Raw genomic sequence first — 23923 nt, 5'->3', positions numbered from 1 at the left:
GTTTGAAGTAGTATTTAATTTTGATTTTGATTTGGATTTTCCTAACGACAAATGTTATTGAGCATCTTTTCATGTGCTTAATGTCCATTTTTAGATATTCTTTGGAGAAATGCTAAGTCCTTTGCCCATTTCTAAATTGTCTTTTCTGTTGAATTTCAATTCTTTATATATTCTAGATATTAATCCCTTATCATATATGTGATTTGAAAATATTTCTCTGTAGATTCTTTTCATTTTCTTGATAATATTCTTTGATGTTAATAATTTTTGTCTTTATATATCCAGTTTGTCTACTTTTTCTTTTGTTCCATGTGCTTTCAGTATCATATCTAAGAATGCACTGCCAAATCCAAAGTCATGAGGGTTTGTCCCTATATTTTCTTCTGAGAGTTTTATAGATTTAGCTGTTACCTTTAGATTGACGGTTCATTCTGAGTTCATTTTTGTTTAGTGATTCAACTTCATTCTTTTGCATGTGAATATCTGGTTGTTCCAGCACCTTATGTTGAAGAGATGTTCGTTCCATAAATGAATTATCTTGGTACCCTCTTTTAAAAATTTATTAATTTCCTGTTTATTTTCATGTTAGATATTGAATGTGGTCTGTACCAGTTCCTTTTCTGTGATTATCCTAAAAATTCTTGTTGTCTCTTTGTGGTCAATTTTTATAAATGTTGAATAGATGCTGAAAAGTAGATGTGTATGTCTGTAAGATACAGAAATTTGTGTATATATAGTATATAGCCTTATATCACATATAATAAAAATATTAGTAGTACTGCTTAGATTCTCTATATTTCTTATTTTGCTAAGTATTCTTAATTAGTGATAGATTGAAAAAGATGAGTTAATATTACTTATTACTATTATGCTTTTTGGTGTGTATTTATTTTCATATTTTCAGTAGGTTTTTCTGTGTATTTTTGTTAACATATTATCTGAGTATAAAGGTTCCTGACATTTTTACATTTATGGTGAAATACTTTCTGCATCATTAAACAATGAGCTCATTTAGGATTTTTCATACCTTTTGCCTAAAATTAAAATCTGCCTGCTTATTAATACAACAATCCCCACTTAAGTTTGTTGGCATTTGCTTGATTTATCTTTGTCTCACCTTTAATTTACAACGTTGTAATTTTTTAACATATCTTTTACTTTTGGCATGTAATTAACTTTTGGATCAAACAAAGAAATTATTTATTTATTTATTTATTTATTTTTTGAGATTGAATCTTGCTCTGTCGCCTAGGCTGGAGTGCAGTGGTGTGATCTCAGCTCACTGCAAGCTCCGCCTCCCGGGTTCACGCCATTCTCCTGCCTCAGCCTCCCAAGTAGCTGGGACGACAGGCACCCGCCACCACGCCCGGCTAATTTTTTGTATTTTTAGTAGAGATGGGATTTCACGGTGTTAGCCCAGATGGTCTCGATCTCCTGACCTCATGATCTGCCCGCTTCTGCCTCCCAAAGTGCCGGGATTACAGGCGTGAGCCACTGCACCCGGCCAGAAATTATTTTTTGACAGATTTTATATCTGTATTTATAATAGATACGTTTGCTATATGTGTAATATTTTATAATGTAAAGCTTCCTTTTCTGTGTGTGTGTGTGTGTAAGTGTATGTGTGCACGTTTAGTGAAGTGGTGCATATAGAAGGCGGTGCACTTACTTTTCTCCTGGTAATTGGAAAGTCTTATTGCTTGTTTGTTACAGACTGAATGTTTATGCCCCTCTGAAATTCATATGTTGTAGCCCTGACACCCAAAGTGATGATATTTGGGAGGTGGGCCTTCATGTGGTAATTATTTCTAGATGAGTTCATGAAAGTGGGGCCCTCATGATGGAATTAGCGTCCTTATAAAAAGAGGAAAAGAGACCAGATATCTCTCTCCACACCACCACCATAAGAGAACACAGCAAGAAGGTGGCTGTCTGCAAGCCAGGAAGAGAGCCCTCACTAGGGAACCAAATCAGTAGCACCTTAATCTTGGACTTAGCATCTCCAGAGCTGTCAGAAATAAATTCCTTTTGTTTAAGCTATCCAATGCTTGACTATTTTTTAAGGCAACACAAATTTACTAAGACACTCTTCTTATTTCTTCTAGTGTTATCTTTATAAATTTAGAGATATATGTCATCTTTATTAATTCATGAATTTTAGTATCAACTATTCTTACACCATGAAAGATTTGGTGTTTAGTCTTGATAGATCAAATATTCAGCAATATGAATTCTACTTTTGGAATTCTCCATTAAATGTGCAATTGATTGGATTTGTCATCATGATTTTTTAAGGATGAATAGGTGCTATATGCACTAAGAATACATAGTTTAAGAATAGCTTTCTTTTGTCTTTTATGTGAAGAATAAATTGACTATCTGCATAAGTTTGGAGTCCAACTTTTCCTTCTCAGAATTATCTATATATTTCTTCACTGTGTTCTTCCATTGAAAATAACTATTTGGGGAAATCTGAGGTCAGTCTATTTTTCTTTTTCTGAGTAACTTGGCTTTTTTTCTCACATTTTAATCCTTAAATGTTCTGAACACCATCAGGACTTCAAACATTTTTTCTTCCATGCTGAATTTTCTTAACTTGCTTTTCTATATATTTTATTCTCTCCAAAACTTTTTTTCACTTCTTCATTTTGCTTATGTGATCTTGTTAAAGCTGTTCTCCTTGCATTAAATCTATTTCCAGCAATCTCTATTTTTATTCCTGCTGCTTCTATTGTGATTTTTATTTCTGTAACAGCTTTATTGTTATCTTGAATTTTCTTAATCTTCCAACTCACTTTTAACCTTTTTAACTTGTCTTAAAAAATTTGTTTTGGCTCCATGTGGTGGCTTATGCCTATAACTGCAGCACTTTGAGAGGCTGAGGTGGGAGGATCACTTGAACCCAGGAGTTTGAGATCTGCCTGAGCAACATAGTGAGACCCCATAGTGAGACAAAAAATTTTTTTAAATAGCCAAGTGTAGTGGTGCATGCCTGTAGTTCCAGCTACTCCCAAGGCTGAGATTACTTAAGTCTGGAAGATTGAGGCTGCAGTGAGCCATGATTGTGTCACTGCACTCTAGCTTGGGTGACAGAGTGAGACCCTGTTTCAAAAACAAACAAACAAACAAACAAACAAAATAAGTCTTTAATCTCTTCAGTGAGTTATTTTTTCCCCAGTGTCCATGTTTTCCTTTAATTTTTTTAACACTTTAGATTACAATAATTTGAAATTTTTCTTGATGCTTGGAACAATTCTTGTCTTGAAATGTATTTTAGTATTATGATATTTATTTACTTTGTCCAATTTTTTTGTCTCTCTCCCTCTCTGAGTAGCAGTGACAGAGGTGAGGGTAATATTTATGCATAGCCCTGAACATTTTGGGCTTATAAGTCATCTTTGAAAGGGAAAATTCCATTCAGGTCTGTAATGATTTTCATGAACAGAGTCTCCAGATGCTAGAGAGCACAGAGGGTCAGATGGAAACTTCAGTGCAAGTCTGTTTCTTTAGAACACTTTGTCAGCACATTGCTGAGTCATCTGCCCTTGGGGGCATGCCTTACTATCCTCGAGTCTTTACTCAGCCACCTCCCTTGTTTGGTGATGTATATTTGCCTGTGTTTTTTCAGATGACTGTGGTCCACAGCTGCATAACTAAGTACCACTTGTCCCATGATGTGTGTTCCCCATCTCTCAGGGTAAGTCAACATGATTATATATATCCAGACTCTTCCAATTTCTCTCTTGTCTAATTTCATTTTTAGTCCCTTTTTTCTGTACATCATTTCCATCCATCATTTTTCCTTCTTTGCCTATCCATTTGAGTGCATAATGTAGAGATAATCATTCCCATGACATATGGGCTCAAATATTAAAATATTAATCACCTGTACTCCTAACTTTCCCATCCACTTCCTTTTACAGACCATGTGTTTTCTATTCATACAATTTGCCTGGATTTTACACCATTTCCCAAATTCCCAGATGGATCTTGATATTTGCCTTAAAGTATACAAGCGTTTTTGTGTCTCATCTTCATTTTCACATCATGCCTAAGTCATGAAATTTTATTTGCTCTGCTTAAGTTTATAGTTTCTAAGAATCCTAAGATTATTAGTTTATAGGAACTATAAGTTCACAAGAGTCCTAAGAATCCCCAAGTTGTCAAAAATTTAGTGTAATACAATTGTTTCCACAGAATCAGTGGTAGAGAAAGGGATTTAAGAGACAGACTATTTCATACTTGAGGTTTATAGACATTTTCTCACAAAGAATTTGTATTAATATTTAAATGAATGTATTTTATGTTTTTCTAGGTAAAAGTGTCATCAAATAATACTTTGTAAAATGATAAAAACATAATTATCCTTCAAGTATATAAAGTATATAATCAGTGCATACCCAACATTAAAAATTATTTTTATTTTTATTTTTAATATTATTTTTGATGGACAAATCATACCTAACATTAATGAGGGAACCAGCAAGTTGACAAATGTGATTCAAAGGAGAATGTAAGGGTCTTAAGTAGATGTGGTTAGTGAGAGAAAGGCTGCTGGAATATGATGTCTAAGTTAGATGAAAAGAAGAGGTTAATACTTTACCTGACAATATAGTCCTAACCTCTGGAGTTTTTAATTTTTAATTTTTTAAAATAAAAAGCCTTAAAGAGGCATAATTGATATAAAATAAGCATGCATATTTAAAATGTACACTTAATACTCTACTGACATTTTTATGCACTCATGAAACCATCATCATAACCACGATAATGATCATATATCTCATCCCCCAAAGTTTTCTCATTTCCCTTCAAAATCACTCCCTCTTACAATGTCCCATGCACCTACATCCACAGACAGCTACTGGTCTGTTTTCTGCCACTATAAGTTAAATAGCATTTTGTAGAAATTTATAAAAATAAAAGATGAGTACACACATTGGTTTTGATCTGAATTCTTTCTATCAGCACAATTATTTTGAAATTTATCCACATTGTAGCACCTATCAATAGTTTACTCCTTTTTTTTTTTTACTGCTGAGTTGTATTTCATTTCATGCATGTAACACAATTTGCTTAATGTATTTACCTTTTGATGATATCCATTCAGCTGAGTATTAATTAATCAATCCATTCAGTGGAGGAAATTACCCAAGACCGATGAGTGAACTATCTAGAAATGTAAAGGTACCAGTGTTTGGTGTTCACAGAGAGCTGGGGGTGGTGTCTTTCCTAACCTTCCAGACTGAAAATACATATTCATAGAATTCTGGGCACATTACACAGAACTGTCTTGCTTCAATGGTAGAGAATAATTATCCCTCAACTAAATATTATATTATTCAAATAGAAAGACAATATATTATGACCAGGTGGGGTTTATTTTAGGAATGCAAGGTTGGCTTAACATTCAGAAACCTGTAAAATACTCCCACTTCCATTTCCATAAAGGTAAAGTGGATGTGCTTTTTCTTATCTATCAACTTACATACACACCAACACTCATTTCAAGAAATACAAAGACTCTCAAGGGAAGAGGAAAAAAAAGACCAGCTATTAATAGGCACCTCAGTCTAAGTAACAATATGGTAGACTCCTGAGTTTACTTTTACCTCATATCTCAGAATGGATGTTGGCAAAGTTGGCAGTACAATGATGCCAACAAGTTCAGACAAAAATAGCCCAAACAAAAACCTACTCTTGCTATCCAAAAGACCAGAAAAGGAGCAGCCTCACAAGATATTAAACTTTTAGACAGCAATTGCTCAATTCCAGCCAAACAACACAGAAAATACTTTGACTCCATCCCCACCCACACCAGCAAAGGCCAAGGACCCCAAACTCCTAACCTCATGAGCTAACAAGGTGCTCCAAACACCCCTATCCCCAATTTCTTCACCCAGGTTGGTATCAGAGCAGCTGGAGTTAAGAGTCTAGACTTTCATCCCCGCCCAACAGTCAGACACCTCCTGTTTCCATGCTGTCAGTGGACACCATGAAAGGAAACTGAATTTCTATCCTCATTGTCTGTAATAAGAGTGTAAGAATAGAAATGCTGCAGGAACAAATATGTATTCAAATAAGTAATGGCTGAAAATATCCCAAATTTGGCAAAAAACTTAAACTACAAATTCAAGAAGTGAAATAAACTCCAAACCAGATCAACAAAAGAAATCCACACCAGGACACATCATACTAAAGCTTTTGAAAACTAGAAACAAAGAAAAAATACTGAAAGCAGCAAAAGAGAAGGGATGTCTTACCTACAGAGGAAAAACAGTCTAAATGACAACAAGCTTTTCATTAGAACCAAGGAGACAAGAAGGAAGGGCCACAATATTTTGTAAGCACAGAAAGAACAGAATTGTCAATCTTATATCCTTTAAAGATGAAGGAGGAATCAAGACATTTTCAAAGGAAGAAAACCTAAGGGCATCTGCTGCCAACAGAGCAACCCCAAAAGAATAACTAAAGGAATTTATTTAACCCATTTCCTGTTTGCCCTGAGAATACTCTTCTCTCTAATCCTAACATGACATCATAGGCATTTCTGTTACATTAGTATTAGAAACAAGTTCTGTTTAGAAGTAACTCCAAAAACAGTTTTTATGTTTCATTTTCACACTGAAAATCAGTCAGATTTGACTCAGCTTCAAAGAGCATGTAAAATTAAATGAGTGCTGGCAGTGAGCTGCATTTTTTTTTGTAAAGGGAAATGGGTTAAACACAAAGGAAGTGATAAAATAAGAAACCTTGGGAGCTTGGAAGCAGAGACTGCTACACCAGCTGGCACCTTGATCTTAGGCATCTAGTCTCCAGAACTATCTGGGAGAGAAAATGGCAGAGAGGAGGAGGCAGGACTAACTTTTAACTCCCACTCAGATGGACAGAGCAGTTTATGGAGACACACATTGTGAAATTTTGCTCCAAGACCTGCCACAGGAACATGCCAGGAATGCTGAGAGAATCCAAAGACCCTTTGAACGAGGTGGATTGCTGCTGCAGGCTCCATGGGAGAGCTGAGGAATTCTGTTGTGCTCTTGAAAGTGCCACTCCCTGGCTGGAGGCCAACGAACACAAAACCAGTGCACTGAACAAAAATACAACCAAGTACCCTCACAGAGTCCACTTTACTCCTTAGCTACCTCCACCAGAGCAGGTGCCGGTATCCATAACTGAGAGAGCTAAAGATGGATCTTATCATAGGACTCTTTGCAGACACTCCTTCCCTAGTACCAATCCAGAGCCTGGTACTCCTTTTGGGTGGCTAGATCCAGTGGAAAAATAACAATCACTGCAGTTAGGCTGCCAGGAAACTCCATTCCTAGAAGGGAAAGAGCACCATATCAAGGGAGCACCCTGTGGGACAAAAGAATCTGAACAGCAACACTTGAGTCACAGATCTTCCCTCTGACATAGTCTGCCAAAATGAGGAAGAGCCAGAAAAACAATTCTGGTAATATGACAAAACAAGGTTTTAACACCCCCAAAAGATCAAGACAAAAATCTCAGAATTGCCAGAAAAAGAATTTAGAAGGTTGACTATTAAACCAATTAATGAGGCACCAGAGAAAGGTGAAGTCCAACTTAAAGAAATCAAAAAGAAAATATAGGATATAAATGGGAAAATCTTTAGTGAAATAGTGAAATAGATAGCATAAATTTTAAAAAAATCACAGCTTCTGGAAATGAAGAACATGCTTAGAGAATTGCAAAATGCACTGGAAACTCTCAGCAACAGAATCAAAAAGTGGAAGAAACAACTTCAGAGCTCAAAGACAAGGCTTTTAAATTAATGCAATCCAACAAAGACAAGGAAAAAAGAATAACACCAAAATAAAAAATGAACAAAGCCTCCAAGAAGATTGGGATGATATTAAATGGCCAAACCTAAGAATAATTGTGTTCCTGAGGAAGAAGAGAAATCTAAAAGTTTGGAAAACATATTTGAGGGAATAATTGACAAAAACTTCCCCAGCCTTGCTAGAGATTTAGCATCCAAGTACAAGAAGATCAAAGAACACCTGGGAAACTCACTGCAAAAAGATGATCATCTAGGCACATGGTCATCAGGTTATCTAAAATAAAGATGAAGGAAAGAATCTTAAGAGCTGTGAGGCAAAAGCAACAGGTAACTTATAAAGGAAACTCTATCAGATTAACAGCAGATTTCCCGGCAGAAACTCTACAAGTTAGAAGAGATTGGGATCCTGCCTTTAGCCTCCTTAAACAAAACAATTATCAGCCAGGAATTTTGTATTCAGTGAAATGAAGCTTCATAAATGAAGGAAAAATACAGTCTTTTTCAAACAAACAAATGTGAAGATAATTCATCACTACCAAGCCAGCACTACAAGAACTGCTAAAAGGACCTCTAAATCTTGAAACAAATCCTCAAAATACATCAAAAGAGAACCTCTTTAAAGCATAAATCTTCCAGGACTTATAAAAGAACAACACAGTGAAAAACCCAAGGTATTCAGGCAACAAATAGCACAATTAATAGGATAGTATCTCACATCTCAATGCTAATATTAAATGTAAATGGCCTAAATACTCCACTTTAAAGATACAGAATGGCAGAATGGATAAGAATTCAACAACCAATTACCTGCTGTTTTCAAGAGACTCACCTAACACATAAGGACCCACATAAACTTAAGGTAAAGGGGTGGAAAAAGCTATTCCATGCAAATGGACACCAAAAACAAGCAGAAGTAACTATTCTTGTATCAGACAAAACAGACTTTAAAGCAACAGCAGTTAAAAAAGACAAAGAGGGATATTATGTAATGATAAAAGGACTAGTCCAGCAGGAAAATATCACAGTCCTAAATATATATGCACCTGACACTGGAGCTCCCAAATTTATAAAACAATTACTGATAGACCCAAGAAATGAGACAGACAGCAACACAATAATAGTGGGGGACTTCAATACTCCACTGACAGCACTAGACAGGAATCAAGATAGAAAGTCGACAAAGAAATAATGAACTTAAACTATATCCTAGAACAAATGAACTTAACAGATATTTATAGAACATTCTATCCAATAGCTGCAGAATATACCTTCTATTTATGAAACATTCTCCAAGGTAGGTCATATGATAGGCCACAAAACAAGTCTCAATAAATTTAAGAAAACTGAAATGTCAAGTACTCTTTCAGACCACAGTGGAATAAAATTAGAAATCAACTCCAAAAGAAACCCTCAAAACCATGCAACTACACAGAAACCAATAACCTGCTCCTGAGTGATCATTGAGTCAGCAATAAAATGAAGATTGAAGTTAAAAAATTATTTGAAGTGAGCAATAATAGTGACGCAACTATCAAAACCTCTAGGATACAGCAAAGGCAGTGCTAAGAGATAAGTTTGTAACATTAAATGCCTACATCAAAAAGTCTGAAAAAATACAGACAGACAATCTAAGACCACACTTCAAGGAACTAGAAAAACAAGAACAAACCAACCTCAAACCCAGCAGAAGAAAAGAAATAACCAAGATCAGAGCAGAACTATATGAAATGAAATTGAAGCAACAAAATACAAAGATTAATGAAACAAAAAGCTGGCTCTTTTAAAAGATAAATAAAATTGATAGACTCTTAATGAGATTGACCAAGAAAAGAAAAGTGATGATCCAAATAAACTCAATTAGAAACAAAACAGGAGATATTACAACCAATACTACAGAAATACAAAAGATCACTCAAGGGTACTATGAACACCTTTATGTGCATAAACTAGAAAGCCTAGAGGAGACTAATAAATTCCTGGAAATATGCAACCCTCCTAGATTAAACCAGGAATAGAAACTCTGAACAAACCAATAACAAGCAGTGAGACTAAAATGGTAATTTAAAAAATTACCAACAAAAAAAAATACAGGACTAGATGGATTCACAGTTGAATTCTATCAAAAATTCAAAGGAGAATTGGTTCCAGTCCAATTCTAGACTGGAATAGTTTGAGACTATTCCAAAAGATAGAGAAAGAGGGACTCCTCCCTAAATCATTCTATGAAGCCAGTATCACCCTAATACCAAAACCAGGAAAGGACATAACCAAAAAAGAAAGCTACAGACCAATATCCCTGATGAACATAGATGCAAAAATTGTTAAGAAAATACTAGCTAACAGCATCCAACAACATATAAAAAAGATAATCCACCATGATCAAATGGGTTTTAAATCAGGGATGCAGGGATAGTTTAACATATGCAAGTCAATAAATGTGATACACCATATAAACAGAGTTAAAAACCAAAATCACATGATCATCTCAATAGATGCAGAAAAAGCATTTGACAAAATTCAGCATCTCCTTATCATTAAAACCCTCAGCAAAATAGGAGATAATAAAAGCCATTTATGACAAACCCACAACCAACATTATACTGAATGGGGAAAAGTTGAAAGTTGAAAGTTTTTCCTCTGAGAACTGGAACAAGACAAGGTTGCCAACTGTCACCACTTCTATTCAACATAGCACTGGAAGTCCTAGACAGAGCAATCAGACAATAGAAAGAAATAGAGAACATTCAAATCGGTAAAGAGAAAGTCAAACTGTTGCTGTTTGCTGATGACTTACTTGTATACCTAGAAAACCCTACAGACTCATCCAAAAAGTTCCTAGAACTGGCAAATGAATTCAGTAAAGTTTCAGGATACAAAATTAATGTACACTAATAAGTAGCCCTGTTACACACCAACATCAGCCAAGCTGAGAATCAAATCAAGAACTCAACCCCTTTTGCAATAGCTTCAATAAAAAAAGTAGTTAGAAATATACTTAACAAAGGAGGTGAAAGACCACTACAAGGAAAACTATGAAGCACTGATGTAAGAAATCATAAACAACACAAACAAATGGAAACACATTCTATGCTCTTGGATGGGTAGAATCAGTGTTGTGAAAATGACCATACTGCCAAAAGCAATCTACAAATTCAATGCAATTCCCATGAAAATACCACCATCATTCTTCACAGAGTTAGAAAAAAACAATTCTAAAATTCATATGGAACAAAAAAAGAGCCCACATAGCCAAAGCAAGATAAGCAAAAGGAACAAATCTGAAGGCATTACATTACCTAAATGACTTTAAACTGTACTATAAGGCCATAGTCACCAAAACAGCATGTATTTTGTACTGGTACAAAAATAGGCCCATAGACTAATGGAACAGAATAGAGAACCCAGAAATAAACCGAAATACTTACAATCAACTGATATTTGACAAAGCAAACAAAAACATAAAGTAGGGAAAGGACACCTTATTCAACAAATGGTGCTAGGATAACTGGCAAGCCACATGTAGAAGAATGAAACTGGATCCTCCTCTCTCACCTTATACAAAACTCAACTCAAAATGGATCAAAGACTTAAGTCTAAGACCTGAAATCATAAAAATTTTAGAAAATTATATTGGAAAAATCCTTCTAGACATTGGCTTATGCAAAAACTTCATGACCGAGAACCCAAAAGCAAATGCAACAAAAACAAATAGATGGGACTTAATGAAACTGAAAAGCTTCTTCACAGCAAAAGAAACAGCAGAGTAAACAGATAACCTACAGAGTGGGAGAAAATCTTTGCAATCTATACATCTGACAAAGGATTAATATCCAGAATTTACAAGGAACTCAAACAAATCAGCAAGGAATAAATAAACAATCCCATCAAAAAGTGGGCTAAGGACATGAAGAGACAATTCTCAAATGAAGATATACAAATGGCCAACAAACATGTTAAAAAATGCTCAATATCACTAATTATCAGGGAAATGTAAATCAAAACCACAATGTGATACCACTTTACTCCTGCAAGAATGACCATAATAAAAAATATATAGTTGTTGGCATGGATGTGGTGAAAAGGGAACACTTTTACACTGCTGGTGAGAATGTAAATTAGTACGATCACTATGGAAAAGAGTGTGGAGATTCCTTAAAGAACTAAAAGCAGATCTACTATTTGATCCAGCAATCCCACTCCTGGGTGTCTACCCAGAGGAAAAGAAGTCATTTACCAAAAAGAGACTTGTACACGTACATTTATAGCAGCACAATTCACAATTGCAAAAATATGAAACCAGCCCAAATGCCCATCAATCAATGAGTGGATAAAGAAAAGTGAGAGAGAGAGAGAGATATATATATGATATATATACACCATGGAATACTAATCAGCCATAAAAAGGAATAAAATAATTGGAAATAATGTCATTTGCAGCTACCTGGATGGAATTGGAGACCATTATTCTAAAAGAAGAAACTCAGAAATGGAAAAACAAACATCATATGTTCTCACTCATAAGTGGGAACTAAGGTATGAGGACGCAAAGTTATAAGAATGATACAATGGACTTTGGGGACTCAAGGGAAAGGGTGAGAGGGAAATGAGGAATAAAGGACCACACATTGGGTGCAGTGTACACTGCTCGGATGATGGGTGCACCAAAATCTTAGAATTCACCACTAAAGAACTTATTCATGCAACCAAACACCACCTGTTCCCTCAAAACCAATTGAAATAAAACAAAGAAGAAAAAAAAAGAAAAAGAAATCTTGAGATATCAGGATGGAAAAAGAACATAGTGAAATTACAAGTAAATACAATAGACTTTCCTTCTCCTTCAATTCTCTAAATTAAGTTTGATGGCTGAAACAAAATTATAATGCTCTCTGATATGGTTCTAAATGTTTATGGAAAAAATTTAAAACAATTGTATTATAAGTGGGAGAGGGTAAGGAACATAAAAGTAGATGTACTTTCTATATTTTGTTCAAATTGGTAAAATTATGACACCAGTAGACTGATAAGTTATATGTATATATTGTAATATGTAAAGCAACCACTAAAAAAGCTATACAAAGAAATACACTCTAAAACACTATAGATAAATAAAAATACAATTATAAAAACATTCAAATAACCCACAGTGATATATAGAAAACAAAACAGTTAAAGGGAAAGCAGAATAAGCAGAAAATAATAAAATAGAATGGCTGAGTTAAGCCCTAACATATCAGCAGATTACATTAAATGTAAATTGTTTATATATGTCAATTAAAAAATAAAAGTTGGCAGAGTGGATTAAAAACATGACTCACATTATCTATAAGAAACTCACTACAAACAGAATGATACAGGCAGGTTGAAAGTAAAAGGGTGAAGACATATATATCATATAAACATTAATCAAAAAACAACAGGAGTAGCAAACATTAATTAAAAAACCCCAGTAGTGACTATATTAATATCATATAAAGTGGGCTTCAGAGTACATAAATATACCAGAGACGGAGAAGGATATTATGTAATGACAAAATGGTCAATCACCAAGCAGGCATAGCAATCCTAAATGTTTATGCAGTAAATATTACAGCAACAAAATATGCCAAGAAAAAAAAACTAATTCAAAGTATAAGAAAATTAAAAAAGAACTGAAAAGAGAAACACATAATCCATAATTATAACTGGAGACTACCACCACTCTCCTAACAATTAATACAATTAGGCAAAAATCAGCAAAGACAGAAAACTAAAAAGCGCCATGAAAACATATCTAATCGGCATTACTGAATACTCCATCCAACAACACAGTTCTATTCAAGCCCCCATGAAACATACTAAGATGGATCATATAAAACAAACTTTGATAAATTTAAAGTTATTGAAATCACACCGAGTGGTTTTGTCTATGATGGAATCAAACTGTAACTCCATAACAGAAACATAACAAGAAAATCTTCAAACATGTGAAATTTAACAGAGTACTTTTTTTTTTTTTTCTTCAGAGACAGCGCCTTGCTCAGTTACCCAGGCTGGAGTGCAGTGGCAAGGTTATGGCTCACTGCAACCTCAAACTCCTGGGCTCAAGCAATCCTTCCTCCCATCTCAGCCTCCTGTGTAGCTAGGACTACAAGTGCATGCCACAAGGCCTGGCTAATTTTTTTTTTTTTTTTTTTTTTTTTTTTTTTTAAGAATTGGAGTGTCATGTCACTGTACTGCTCAGATTGGTTTCAAACTCCTGGCCTCAAGCGATCCTCTCAACTCAGCTTTCCAAAGCACTGGGATTACAGGCGTGAGCCATTGTGCCTAATCCCTAACAGTATACTTTAATTCATGGTCAAAGAGGAAGACTGAAGGGAAATTTTGAGAAATACACTGAATTGAATGAAAACAAAAATGCAACATATCAAAAAATTGGTGTAACACAGCTAAAGTAGGGTGCAGTGAAAGGAAAATTTATGGCACTTACTGTACACATTAGAAAAGTATAAAAGTGTCCTGCCTCAAGAACACAGAAAATAAAGAGCCAAAAAAAACTCAAAGCAAGCCAATGGAAGGAAATAATAAGGATAAGAGCAGAAATGAAAACAGTAAGAGAATGAATCCTATCAATGAAACTAAGAGCTGATTCTTTGAAAAGATCAATACATTTGACAACTATCTAATAAGGCCAACAGAAAAAAGGGAAACAGAAGAAACAAGTGACCAATATCAGCAATGAACAACAAATATCACTACAGACATCAAAAGGATAAGGGAGGACTATGAGTAAATCTACACATACATATTTGACAAATAGTTATGAAATGGGCCAAATCCTAACAAAGTAAAATCCATCACAACTTACACAACATGGAAAATGACTATTTGGATAGCATTATAACTATTACATAGATTATATAATGTAATAATTCACAACGATGAAATCCACAGTTCCAGATGGTTTCACTGGAGAATTCTGCCACATGTTTAAAGATGTAATACCAATTCTACACAAACTCCTCCAGAAAATAGAAAAGGAGGTGATGCTTTCCAATTAGTTTTGTGAAGCTACTCTTACCCCGATCCTAAAACTAGTGAAGGCAACACAAAAAATAAAACTACACAATCTCTCTTATGAGTATAGATACAATATTAACAAAGTTCTATTTGCTGGCAAATAGAATCCAGCAAATATAAAAAGGAGTGTAGATTATCAACAAGTAGGGTTTATGCCAGGGTTGCAGTGCTAACTTGATATTAAAATTAATCAATGTAAACCAGAATAATAACAGACTAAAGAATAAAAATCACATGATGATATCAATCAAGACAGAAAAAGTATTTCACCAAACTCAGTACCTATGCATAACAAATACAGTCAGAAAAATGGGAATAAAGGACTCCTTTCTAAACTTGGTAAAGAACATCTATAAAAACATACAGCTAACAGTATACTTAATGGTGTACTGTTATACCAAAGACTGAATGATTCCCTCTAAGACTGGCAACAACGCAAAGATGATTACTGTCACCATCACTATACAACATAGTCATGGAATTTCTAGCCAGTGCAGTGAGGAAAGGAAGGAAATAAAAGGCATGCAATCAGAGAAGAAGAAAGAAAACTGTATTTCTTTTTAAAATAACATGGTTGTCTATGTGGAAAATCTCAAAAAATCTAAAACAACAACAAAAAACTCCCAAAACTACAACCAATAAGTGTATTTAATAATGTCTTATAATACAAATTTAGTACTAAAAATTTAGCTGTATTTCCATGTACTAGCAATGAACACATGGACACCCAAATTAAAAACACAATATGATTTCCAATTGCTCAAAAAGAAAATGAAGTACTTAGATATAAATATAAGTAACATGTATGGGACTCATATGCTGGAAACTACAGAGTATTGATGCAGGAAATCAAAGAAGGCCTAAATGAATGGAGAGACATACCACGTTCATGGATTGGAAGACCCAATATAGTGAGGATGTCAGTTGTCCACAAATTGATATTCCAATTTAATGCAATTCCTTTCAAAATCCTAGCCAAGTTTTTAGATAAATATAGACAAGATAATCTAAAATTTATACAGAAAGGCAATGTAACTAGAATAACTAAAATAATTTTGAGAAAAATGGAAAAAATCAGTCTATTCAATTCTGAGACATATTACATAGCTACAATAACTAAGAGTGCATGGTATCAGCAGAGGAATGTACACATAGATCAATGAAACAGTAGAAAACCTAAAAATAGGTGGGAGGGATATGTGAGTAGCTCTTAAAAGGCAGCAGGAGGGATCCTTAGTTGATGGAAATGTTTTGTATCTTCATTCTATCAATATCAATGTCCTGATTATAATATTATACTATAAATTTGCAAGGTGTTGCCATTGGGGGAAACCAGGTTAAGGGTACACAGAATCTCTCTGTACTGTTTTTTACATCTTCATGTGAATCTACAAGTATCTCAAAGTATCTCAAAAGACAAGTATCTCAAAGTCTAATTAAATATAATTACCTCAATAGACACAGAAAATGCATTTGACAAAATACAACATCTATTAAGGACAGACTCTCTCAACAACCTAACAGAGAAGAGAGCTTCCTTAACTTCATAGAGGGCATCTATGAAAAACACAGTTTACACACATAATGATGAAAAACTGAATGCTTCCCACCTAAGATCAATATGTCCTTTTCTTAGGACCCCTTACCGCAGGACTTCTGATACATCCTGTCATAATTTTTTCCCCTTGTTCTAGCAAAGCACAAAGCCAATCAAATAAGGGAGTTCTATTCAGATCTTTTCCTTCCATATTCAGATAATAATTCCTGACAATACTCTATGATTACCATCTGCTAAATGAAAATTATTTCCTTAATTAATTGTTCATATTTTGAAAACAGGTAGAGTGGGACACTTGCATGAAAAATATGTTTTTATTAAAAAATTTCTTAGATCCAGAGGAATAATAATTTTTTATGCACAGTGAGTCAAAAGGTTTGTGAAAGATTAAATAAGAGAATCTTTTTTATGCTTAATTCTAAATCAAAAGTGTAATGGGCTATTTTATTTTGTTCTAAGATTAACCTTCTTCAGTATTTTAAGAATTGGGATTTATTCTGTATGCTGTGATTTTTAAGGAAATTCATTAAAAAGGGAGAATGGAAAAATATTGATAGTCATGATTAAACCTTATCAATCAATCCCACCTAATAATTATTTGATGTTCTAGTCAACAGTAGCTGGTGGGCTTATTATTTACTATTATTTACTGCCAGAGTTGGTAAGGTTAGATATTAACTTAATAAAAAATTGATAACTTATCAATAATTTTTGCCACTGGGTATGAAAATGACTTCTATGTTGGTGGAAATTATTACCCCCAAAGTGGCATTCCCATTGAATGTGTGCATGTGCATTTGTATGCATCCTCATATCCTCCTTTGAAAGAGCTTTGCCATCCTTCACCTATTAGTTTTCTCCTTAATGAGTTAAAGAAATGTGGTCTTTTGACACATTATTAATATATGAGAGTCAGATGTTCAGAGGTTTGATAACTAAGCTTTGATGTAAAGGAAAAAAGAGGATTTAGCACATGTGGGGCTGTGAGCCTTCACATAGAGCTAACATGGAAAGGATAGGCTTCAGGCCAGTCTGTGGCCATTCTGCCCTAAGGGACAACATTAGCCCATATGCTTGCTAATGCTTTCATTTATATTTATTGTGTATCTGTTATATATATAGAATGTACTAGAAGTTGCAACTGTAATTTTGGTTACTTTAATGAGAATGTCTTCTGTTAATTTTTTTTTTTTTTTTTTTGCTTTTCCTAAATATCATCACATAAGAGTTTATGGACAACTCTGATTCATGGACTTAAATTATCTTAGTATGCTAATTATACTGGAGGCCTGGGAGCATATACTAGACTGTGACATTCTGAAAATTCGTGAGTGTCCCTGTTCAGTGAAAATGGTACATTGGCTGTATTGTGTGCAGAAGAAATATTGAGCCTGGCAGGGTGTTTATTTCTCTACTTGATTGAAAGTAGATTACTGGAAGGGAGCTATTTGCTCAAGAGTTTGAACCTCTAAGCCAAATTCTAGAAACTTAGGGATTTTTTATAAAGGAACACAGATTGGGGGTAAGAGCATGAGGTGGAAAAGAAATCTCCACTAATCATCCCCCCCAGCAAGAACATCAATTTAACAACTATCTAAACACAATAAAACCACTTTCATGAGAATCAAAAAATCAGGTGAGCACTCACATTACCTGGTTTTAACCACATATTGCTGAAAAAGGCACTGAAGAGGTAAGAGAAACAGTCTTGAATCACTAATGCCACTACTCCCTTATCCCCTTAGTAGTGGTGGCATGGTGTAGAGAGCAGCTTTGTGCCCTGGGGAGAGGGAGAGCATAGCAATTATGAGGCATTGAACCCAGTGTTGCCCTGTTATATCAAAAAAACGAAACTAGACCAAACTCAGCTGACACCTGCCCACGAAAGAGCATTTAAACCAGCCACAGCCATTAGGGAATCACAGTCTGATTCCCTAATCTCAGCAGTCTGAACTTGAATTCCCACAAGCCTCATCACTGTGAGCTAAAGTGCTCTAGGGCTGTAAATAAACGTGAAAGGCAGTCTAGGCCACAAGGACTGCAAATCCTAGGTGAGTCCTTGTGCTGAACTGGACCCAGAGCCAGCAGACTAAGGTGGGGGCATAAAAATATGATTATTGCAACAGAGGCTGAAAAAGCATTTGATAAAATTCAACATCCCTTCATGATAAACACCCTCAAAAACCTGGGTATAAAATGAACATACCTCAATGTAATAAAAGCCATGTATAACAGATAGTAACATACTGAATGAGAAAAAACCTGAAAGCCCTTTCTCTAAGATCCAGAACACTACAAGGATGCCCACTTTTACCACTGTTATTTACATAGTACTAGCAGCCCTAACTAGAGCAATCAGACAAGAGAAATTAATAAAGGGCATCCAAACTTGAAAGGAAAAAGTCAAATTATTTTTGTTTGCAGATGATACAATCTTACATTTGGAAAACCACAAAAACACTGTTAGAACCAATAAGCAAATTCAGTAAAGTTGCAGGGTACAAAACCAACATATAAAAATCAGTAGCATTTCTATATGCCAACAGTGAACAATCTGAAAAAGAAATTTAAAAAGTAATCCCATTTACAATAGCCACAAATAAAATTAAATACCTAGGAATTAACTTAACCAAAGAGGTAAAAGGTATTTTTAATGAAAACTATAAAACACTGATGAAAGAAATTGAAGAGGACACACACACACACAGACACACACACACACACACACACACACACACAAAATGGAAAGATATTCCATGTTAATGGATTGGAAGAATCAATATTGTCAAAATGTCCATACTACCCAAGGGAATCTACAAATTCAATGCTATCCCTATCAAAATACCAATGACATTTTTCAAAGAAATAGAAAAAACAATTAAAAAATTTATATGGAATCACAAAAGACCCAGAATAGTCAAAGCTATCTTAAGCAAACTGACAAACAAAAAACCAAAACAAAACTGGAGGAATCATATTACCTAACATCAAATTATACTACAGAGTTATAGTAACCAAAACAGCACAGTACTAGCATAAGGACAGACACATAGACCAATGGAAGAGAATAGAGAACCCAGAAACAAATCCATACACCTACAGTGAACTCATTGTCAACAAAGGTGCCAAGAACATACGTTGGGAAAAAAGATAGTGTCTTCAAAAAATAGTGCTGGGAAAACTGAATATCCATAGGTAGAAGAATGAAACTAGACCCCTATCTCTTATAATATATAAAAAAATCAAAATGGATTAAAGACTTAAATCTAAGACCTCAAATTATAAAACTACTGCAAGAAAACATTGGGGAAACTCTACAGGACATTGGTCTGGGCAAAAGTATCTTGAGTAATACCCTACAGGCACAGGCAACCAAAACAAAAATAGACAAATGGGATCACATCAAGTAAAACAGTTTCTGCACAGCAAAGGGAACAATCAACAAAGTAAAGAGACAATCCACAGAGTGGGAGAAAATATTTGAGAATTACTCATCTAACAATAGAATATATAAGGAGCTCAAACAAATTTATGAGAATAAATCTAATAATCTGATTTTAAAATGGCAAAAGATTTGAATAAACATTTATCAAGAGAAGACATACAAATGACAAAGAGGCATACATAAAGGTGATCAACATCATTGATCATCACAGCAATGCAAATCAAAACTACAATGAGGTATTATCTCACCCCAGATAAAGTGGTTTATGTCCAAACGACAGGCAATAAGAAATGCTGGTGAGGATGCAGAGAAAAGGGAAACCTTGTAAACTGTTGGTGGGAATGTAAATTAGCACAATCACTATGGAGAACAGTTTGGAGCTTCCTCAAAATCAAAACAATTGAACTCAAAGAGATAGAGAGTAGAATGGTTACCAAAGACTAGGAAGGGTGGTGAGGGGAACAAAGTAGGTGGGGCTGGTTAATATATACAAAAAAATAGTTAAAAAGAATGAATAAGATCTAGTATTTGCTAGCACAACAGGGTGACTATAGTCAATACTAATTTAATTGTACATTTTAAAATAACTGAAAGAGTATAATTGGATTGTTTGTAACACAGAATAGACACTTGAGGGGATGGACATCCCATTTTCCATGATGTGTTCATTATGCATTCCAAGCTTGTATCAAAACGTTTCATGTACTTGATAAATATATATACCTACTGTGTACCCACTAAAATAAAATTAAAATGAAAAAAAAAAACCACAATATATAAGCTTAAACATTTTTGAAATTGATCTCAGTAACATATATTAAACTGAGGTGAGGAATAGTCTCTGAACATTAGAAACATTGGAAAGTGATGGCTTTGTTTCTAATACGCAAGTTAGACAGAAAATACAAGCTCCATAAACTTATATTGCAGAAGGAATGTTTGTTTTAAGTCCTAGAGTCCACGGCCTCCATTTCCTCATCTTGTGTGAATGGAATTGCATCTGCAGCTAGAGAAAGAGGTTTCTAGTTAGTGAATATTGGCAAAGATTCTAGGAAAGTTTAAGTTTTACTGATGAAAGAGTGGAATGCAGACAAGATTCCGACTGGAGTAGCCCAAGAGAAAAGATTGTCAGATAAAGCTGAAAGGTAAATTCCTTATCTGCTTGTCTAACGAGACTAGGTATATTTATGCCCTTAATACCTTATAACCATCAGTTCAGTACCAGAAATGCATGAAACTCTGTTTTCTAGGGTTTTTTTTTAAAGTTTGTATTAACAAATAGAGACATTAAAAGACACACATCATCTCTTGAGGCGTGACGTAGCCATTCATCTCCACTGCCATGAGAAATCACCTGCCACCTGCACCCTCACCTTCTTCTGTGCAAAAAGCACCTTTGTTTGGCAGAAGACCCTCAAGAATCCGGGAAAAAGTCTTCTTCCTCTACACGCAGTTGAATTCCTAAATCAACACAATGCAAGATCCATTGGTTAAAAAGAACATGAATGGATAATTTTTTCCTACTCATGGGTCGCAGCCCGAGGGACTTGCTCTGGCTTCCGACCCTCATTGGGAGGCAGCAGCCCTGGTGAGTGGGTGGGCTCAGTGGCTCCTCTTGTGGTGTTGGGTCAGCACAGCAGCTGCAAGCCAGAGGGTCACCTGTCCTTTCATACTAGCAAAGGTTCATTTTCCTCAGTGTTTGCCCAAGGGCAGGAACGTACAGTTACTGATGACCAATTCAGTTTTTCCAGAGGTCCATGTGTTTCTGAATTCAGAATTTTAGAATCTAGTAAAGTGCATATTGTCAAATAATCTATTTAAAGAGTTAGGGAAAGACTTGGGGAAAGACTTTCCAATTTCTCACTTCACTTCCAGTGTGAGATGTTATTTATATATGCAAAACTGGGAGGTGTATATGTATATACACATCTAATAAGAATAACTTCAGTTGAGCGACCCTAAGATGCTACCGTTTGTTTCATCCTTTGTAAATGTGCATGGCCCCTCTTCAAACACACATAAGCAGTTTGAGGCAGGGACTATATTTTGTACTTTTTGCCTTCAAAGGGTATGATCCATAGCAAGAGCTACTAATGAGTATTCAGTTATCATAATGATGAATTAAATGTAGATATTTTGTCATTTATTTATTTATTTTTTGAGATGGAATCTTGCTCTGTTGCCTAGGCTGGAGTGCAGTGGCCCTATCTTGGCTCACTCCAACCTCCGCCTCCCAGGTTCAAGCAATTCTCCTGTCTCAACCACCCGAGTAGCTGGGATTACAGGTGCCCGCCACTATGCCTGGATAATTTTTGTATTTTTAGTAGAGACAGGGTTTCACTATGTTGGCCAGGGTGGTCTCAAACTCTTGATCTCAGGTGATCCACCCACCTTGGCCTCCAAAAGTGTTGGCATTACGGGTGTAAGTCACCATGCCTGGCCAATTTTGTCATTTTAAAAATGTATTTCTCCACCTTCAGGTGGAGTCACAGATCTCAGCGGTCACCCCCACGTGGAGAAGCTGTGAGATGCTGATGGCCTCTAGGAGGGGAGGCCACTGGGGACCAAGCCCTCCCCTGCAGCCCAGTGCTGTGTCCGCTGCAGCATGGGACCCTCAGGCCACTGGCTGGGGGCATCTGAAGAGGTCGTCGCTTCGCTGGCATGGACGGTGAGGGTCACACTGCCCAGCTGTGAGTTGCCCCTCAAGCAGCACCTTGTCATCATTCTAGAGGCTGTGCTCACCAAATTGCCATGGTCCTCTTGGGAAACAAGGAACTGAGCTTAGCCCATCTCTGGTCTCTCCTCCTCTCACTTATGTGAGGCCTGTTCTATCCCCCACTCCCCAGCCATAGCCAAGTCCTTAAATGGGTCTTGTTTGAAGGAAGAGCCCAGCCACTCAACGCCCAGCCTGTTCCCAGCCCCTGGTTTTGATCAAAATGCAGTCATGCCCATGAAACTAGGAATCTGTGTTTTTTGTAAACTGCAATGAGAGACAAAGAGCTGCTTCTCTTTATCAACCAGACATCCCCCCTCTAGACATTTGCTTCTGCTCAGAGATATTACATGCCGGAAAATTCACAAGGCCAAATCAGAGACGGGGGAAATTCCTCTGAGGGTTGGTGAATGGAATATAAATCCTGCTCTGAAGTGGAAAACGAAGTTGCTGCTCGGTCATTATTCCTGTCAGCATTCCAGGGTGAGTCCTTGTCATTAAAGCTTCACTTTCATCCTGTCCACACACTCAAGGCCACACGAAAGTAAGGGACTGCCCAACACTAAGCTTCTTTTATTTTTTGAGGGGAGGGGGCACTCCTCTGTAGGGAAACAATATGTTTAAGTTAAGCAAAGAAGTTAAAAGTATGAAAACCATCTATGTGCATTTTCCTTTTCCCCATCTCCCCCCATCCACTCTTTCAACCGTCAGCACTAATTTCTTGTTACCAACCTTGCACTAATACAATGCGACATTCTCAGGCCTGGAATTCGGTCTTTCAAAGCTGGTTCTGCTCCAAGTCCTCTGTGACCTTTCATTACTTTCTTCCACACCCCCTCATCTGAGCTGTCCATGTCTAAATGGAAGCTACAGTTCCCAGAGAGAGGAGAGAGAGAAAGAGAGACAGAGATAAAGAAGAAGAGAGGGAGAAAGAAAGGGAGGGAGGGAGTGACGTAGAAGAGTCAGGGAGAAAGAGAGAGGGAGAGAGAGAAAAAGAAAGAAAGAGAGAGAGGGAAGGAGAGAGAGAAAGAGTCAAAGAGAGAGGCAGAGAGAAGAAAGAAGGGAAGAAGAGAGGAGGAGAGAAAGAGAGAGAAGGAGAAGAAGATACTGAGAAAGAGGAAAAAAACAGATAGCAGGGTGGGGGGGGGGGGGGAGAGAGAGAGAGAGAGAGAGAGAGAACTGAGAGGACCAGGCTGACTTGAGTGTCTCCTGCTGTGATCCAGCTGTGGAGGCCACACAGCATCGCTTCCACTGCATACCACCCCACCCCACCTAAGACAGTCACCAAGATTCAAGAGATAGAGAGTGGGAGAGTGAAACGGGGCGGGGGAGGGAGGGAGGAAG

This window comes from Chlorocebus sabaeus, chromosome 12 (genome assembly GCF_047675955.1).
Source record: "Chlorocebus sabaeus isolate Y175 chromosome 12, mChlSab1.0.hap1, whole genome shotgun sequence".
Classification (NCBI taxonomy): domain Eukaryota; kingdom Metazoa; phylum Chordata; class Mammalia; order Primates; family Cercopithecidae; genus Chlorocebus; species Chlorocebus sabaeus.
Note: the sequence above shows the minus strand (reverse complement) of the source record.